Raw genomic sequence first — 6,186 nt, 5'->3', positions numbered from 1 at the left:
AACTACAGACTGACATTCAGCCGAAGTCCAGGGCTCATGGACAGTTCTAGAACTTACTCACAGGGGAAAATTACCCAAACATGAGGAAATGTGCCACCTCCTTGACTGCATTATTTGGCTCTACTTATTTATGTGAGTCAGCCTTTTCCCTCATGAAGATCATTATGTCCAATTACCGTTCCACAATGACTGATCATCATTTGGAGGCCTGCTTGAGGCTGGCTACCAGCAGCTACTGTCCGGACTATGCAACCCTGGCTGATTCTATTCAGTGCACGTCGTCAGAGTAAGGTAATGACCAAAAATGTACTGAATTGTATCGCGCCATAAGGGTTCATGCAGTTATGCAAGATACATGAACATATAGTGTGTGTGTGTGTGTGTGTGTGTGTGTGTATATATATATATATATATATATATATATATATATATATATATATATATATATATATATATATAAGTATACGCAGTGTGTTTATATAAATAAATATGTTTCGCATTTTTAGTGTAGGTAGATCTTTTTGATTGGTCATGTTAAAAGTAGCTCGCAAGTCAAAAAAGTGTGGGCGCCCCTGATATACAGTAAATATAAATATTAGTCATAATTCACAGCCTTAGAAGCACAAGCATCCAAAGTAAAATTGCAAATGCAGAGTTTAAAATTGTCACCATGACGACAAAGTCCAAGAAGTGTAACTTACTCCTGCAGAAAATAAATAATAATTATTATTAAGTATCAGTGATGTTTCCGTTGTTCAGGTGGCGATTGCAGGCGCATTTTATCCGAACTGCTTCCTCCAGGGAACTGTGGACGAGGAGCTCGCCTCCAAGGAACTCTATGGAAACGACCCCAGGACCACCGTAGTGGTATTCAGTCAGCTTCCATTTAACTAGGGAATTATTATTATTATTAATATTATTAATATTATTATTATTATGAATATTTCTCTCTCTCTCTCAGGTGTGTAATCTCCCTCCATTTGCATTCCTCTACTATAGACAGCTCCAGTCTCTCTTTAGACACTGTGGTTAAGTCAAATCCATCTCCTTTGACAGCTCCAGGTGTGTGTGTGTGTGTGTGTGTGTTTAATTGTGATTTTCTATAAATATGTATTGTGGGTCTGTGTGTATCAGGGCCTATGTAGAGTTCTACCGCTCGTCAATGAGAGGTTCTGGCGTTCTCCCAGAGGTCTCTCTGTCTCTCCTCCTCACGCAGCAGAGACTTCCTCTCCATCTCAACGTTTAACCCGCTGGAGAGGTGGAGACTTGGGCAGGGGGGTAGTGTATCTCACACCTCAGATATACACGGTACACACACTGCAGCGAGCATCATCAGATGTTTACATTTTAAGATAGTTACATTTTAAGTGAGAGTAGTCATGTGACCACATCCCCTAGACAGTGTGATGTTTAGATGATGTTCTGTACATTAGTGCTGTTCTGTTACAGGTCTCTCTCTCTGTGTCTCTCTCACTCACTGTGTGTGTGTGTCTCTCTCTCAGGGTGAATGTGGATTTTCAGAATCAGTCAGTGAGTCCTGTCGGGGTTCTGAGCAGCTCCATTGAGTTGGAGAATCTTCCGTCTAACCCTGTCTTCACCGTCAATATCACCGAGGTGTCTGTTCCGCCTCTTTCACTTTCAGTGCACAAATAAAAAAAAAAAGCAGTGGCTCCTGTGTGTGTGTGTGTGTGTGTGTGTGTGTGTGTGTGTGTGTGTGTGTGTGTGTGTGTGTGTGGAGAAAGTCTGGAGTCTGGAGAAACAGAGGTGGCTGACAGTGGCCGTTAATACACGGGCGCTCTGCCCACTTCCTGTCTCACTTTATCCAAATCTTCTGTGTCTCGCCCCTTTCTCTGAAACTCACACCAAACCTGGGAACTACTACAGAGCCAAAATACTGCATGTCATGGGGAGTAATGTGGAGGTAACATCTGTACACACACACTATTAAAGCGCCTCCGTTATGGAGAATGGAGTGGTTACAGGAAAACTGCACATTGAGTGTACGTGTGTGTGTGTGTGTGTGTACAGGTGTTCTTTGTGGACTTTGGAAACACTTCCAAGGTGCCATGTAACTCTCTCTGGAACTTCCTGCTGACCGGCAAGCTCTGTATTTCAGGTATTGTCTCCATGGCAACAATTTAGGCTGTAAACATTAAACACTTAATCTCCAACAACACGTAGTTAATCCAAAATAGTGTGCACCAGAAGCGTATATACTGAGGGGAGTGTGTGTGTGTGTGTTCGTTCAGGCTCAGGAGTTCAGCGTGGCGTGTTTGGCATCATCGGCACAGTCAGTCAAGAAGTCAGTGTTACAGAGTAAAAGTCTTTTAATTCATTCAGTACAGCAATATCAAGAAACACAAACAAACATCACAAGCTCTTCACACAACTTGGTGACGTCTTCCACGTCCTTCATCTGAAAAGACACAGACGAAATAGAAATCACACGCTGCAAGGACACAGCAAGGTTCTGTTTTACACATACCTGAGAGGAGATAAACCAGCTGAACTTTCTAATCTTACATTAAACATCCAACAAGTAGCTTTCGGGTCACAGTGACTACGTTTACATGGACAGCAGTAATCTAATTATTGACCTTACTCTGAGTAAGATAATAATGTGATTAAGGTGTTTACATGCGTCGCTTTTAGAATACTCCTGTCATGTTCCTGTTTTACATGTTTTAGAACATAATTAGATTAACAGCCCGCATCATTACGTCACCGCGCCACGCCGTCCGACGTCCCTCCAGAATTTCACGTATCAACACACAGTTCGTCTTCGTTATGGAACCGTATACAGTTTTGCATGTTTTTATTTAATTTTTAATTTTTTTACGAACGCTTTAAGTGCAGTTAATTATTTGTCATGCTGTACCTGCTAATACACAACTGCTTGAAGCCGTGGGCTGCGTCCCAAATCGCATATTTACTGTCTATATAGTAGCCGAGATACATGTATTTTTCCCCACTACAGGCCTGTAGTAGGAAAGTATGTGATTTGGGACACAGCCGAGCTCTCTTGTTTGCCGTAAAACTGCCGTGTGTGATCGTGTCCTGTCGCAAAATGCGTTGAAAACTCTCACACAACGTTCATAGTGTGATTAAGGTGTTTATATGTCACTACTACACGTCCATAATGCGACTAAAACAGGAATACTCCACCTGTCTTAATTAGATTATTGCTTACTTCGATTATGACCTTAATTAGATTAAGGTAAAAAATTGCTGTTTACATGGTAGTTTCTTAATTAGAGTATGGTCTTAATCGGATCAAGAGTGGATTATTGTTGTCCATGTAAACGCAGCTAGTGAGAGATTAATGACAAGTTCCTGTAACGCTTCTTCTGCTTTAAACTCGAACCTGAGGGTTACGACGCCATCTCAAACTAAAACAACTTCTATCTACAAAGCTACAGTGCAGAAGAGTTACTCTGACCGGGGCAGGGGCTGGTAAGGTGTGAAAGCAGCTTGAAGTATTTCAGTGTAGTACATTCTGCTCAAGAGTCACTTTGGCTCCCTCCACTCTAATCTTGGTCATCTGCTGGAGCATTCAGCGCAGCTAAGCGTGCTTGAGTTAGTTGTCTTACTGTTTGTGCTGCGCTGCACGTTAAACACAGTCAGTCAAACAGGTGCGTAATGAATGCGAGAGAGACAGAGAATAAGAGTGAATAAGTTCAGATGTTACCCGAACAAAACAGTGGCGTTATTTAGGAGTTGCTTGATCGGGTCCTGCGCAGGTGGTTCTTGCGGAGGCGGTCCTTGCGCACGGGATCTGGATCTGGACCGACGTCCGGACATGGTCATTTAATTTTTTTTCCCACAAAACTATAAGTGAACACAAAAGTTTATCTATGAATATATATACACTAAAATAACAACAATGAATGCAAACTTGTCCCAATTTGTGAAGGTCAAACATAAGCACGCATCACACAGTGCTGACTGCCTCGTGCAGTGACGGTTAGCGCTTTTTCATGTTAACAAAAACGTGTCGATTAAATAGTTTTTGTTTTGCTTTTTTGCATCAAGAAGAGTTAAGCTCGTCTTGGGAATACATTAAGAAGATTGAATACAAATTTTGTGTGTGTTAAGACCAAAAAAAAAAAACATTATGTAGAACCATCATGTTAAGCATGGTGGGGGGCTAAATAAATAAATAAATATTTCCATACTCAAAGCACTTTTAATTCTTTTTTCATGTACAAAACTTGTTGAACAATTCGATTATTATAATTTAGATAAGGCTAATTATCTGACTAAATCCGGCTGGCATTTGCTCGTTACTTATTACAAACTATTTAACTAGCATTAGTTTAAAAACAAGAACACAATTCTAAAAAGAACTATAAAAATAAATATCAGATTTTGCTTAAACATCCTTACTGTGACTGTATACTCCTGAGGAAAGCGCAGTTTGAAAAAACCTCCCTCGCGCTGTATCAACCCGCGCACACGTTTATCTTAAAATGTAAATTATATTATTTCATATTATATGGACTGATATAGTTTAAAAAACAAAAGTCAAATAAAAGTACAATAAAAATTTTCAACATAAGACACGGTACTATTTTCAGTAGAAGAATACCAGTTCAGTTTGGGTAGTGAGATGAACATCGGCGCTACATTTTCCTCTTTGACATTTAGAAGATAGCATGAGTTTCAATTCAAAATGGCATCTTCCTCCAGATGGCTCTCAAACACAGACAAATACAGTAACCTACAGACGATTAAAAGCTGATAGTTTCCTAAAACTCCCTTGAGGGGAGGAAAGACTGGTAATTACACCGGTTTTTACTTATTACAAATGTTATACGACTTAAAATGAGTAATTTTTCCTGGTTTAAAAGGCTGTATTCTACTGGAGAAAATCTAAATGGAGCAACGGAATTTTAAAATGATTGTCAACTCAACAACTTGTGTTCATAATTATGGTAAATAACACTTAAATTCCTTTTAAATAATGTGAAATAAAAGTGTGTGTGTATTGAGCTATCCTGTTTGACATTAATCTTGGTTTGCTATTTCCTTAGAAAGCGATCAGCCTTTTTCCTAATATGGATCATTTTTGTGTTAGTCTACTCTTAATTAGGACTCTTTATTGTTTAAGATATTTAAAAATAAATATTTTATGTTTGTTTATTTATCAATTAACCAACAGTATTTCTCATTGCTATTATTTTAATTCAGTTAACAGTGACCATGAGCAGAGAGATAACATTTAACTGTTTATGACTTCCTGATTTAAAGCTTAAACAAGAAAAAATCGGTATCTGGACCGGTATCGGCTGTAAATATCCTTATCGGAGCATCAGTAATGAACACCATTAAACTAAAGCGCTCTGCATCTGACGGGTAAATGAACTCACCCAATCACATCCTATATGAGATTATTCAGATAAATACACAATACACACAGAGCGGTTCGAGAGCTGACTCCAGGCCAGAACCATGACAGTGGAAATGTCTAATAGTGCAGCTTTAAATATATTTAAGAGGAGCGGACTTCAAACACTGAACATTGAGGTGTATTGTATTTGTTTACAAGGTGGAACAGGTTAACGGTTGTTTTGTGCATACAGTCTGTAAAATGAACTGAAAATATTAGATTTAGTTTATCAGAAGGTAAATTAATGTGTCATGGATCACACTATGTTCCTAAATTCTGTCATAATTGACCAGCTCAAGTTTTCTCATGCTTACTTATATTGTGGCACATTAATGTTACTATCTCTAAAAAAAAAAAAATGTTTAAAAAACAAACAAAAAAACCCCTAAACTTCAACTGTGCTCCTAAATTTTTGTAATTAGGATCACAAGTGCTCCTAAAAGAAGTTGTCTTGCGTCTCTCCTCCTGTAAACACTGTTACAGATTTGTAAATGATCAGGAATGTAGCACAACATGGAGGTGAAAGCAGCGGTCTGTTTATTTAAATGTGAAAGTGCAATAAAAATATGTTGTCCCTAAAATCAATCAATAATCGAGATCAATAATCGAGATCTCAATATTGATCAAAATAATCGTGATTATCATTTTGGCCATAATCATGCAGCCTACCTGCATTGTTAGATAAAAATCTTAAAAATTCACGTGACATGGACGTTAAAGTCATTTGCTTATGTCATGTTTCATGTAGGTTATTTTTGCAGGAATGATGCTGTTTGTCAAGTCATGTTGGATTTCCC

Source organism: Ictalurus punctatus, unplaced genomic scaffold, assembly GCF_001660625.3.
Source record: "Ictalurus punctatus breed USDA103 unplaced genomic scaffold, Coco_2.0 Super-Scaffold_100046, whole genome shotgun sequence".
NCBI lineage: Eukaryota > Metazoa > Chordata > Actinopteri > Siluriformes > Ictaluridae > Ictalurus > Ictalurus punctatus.
The sequence above is the reverse complement of the archived record's forward strand: the minus strand, read 5'-3'. Positions refer to the sequence as shown.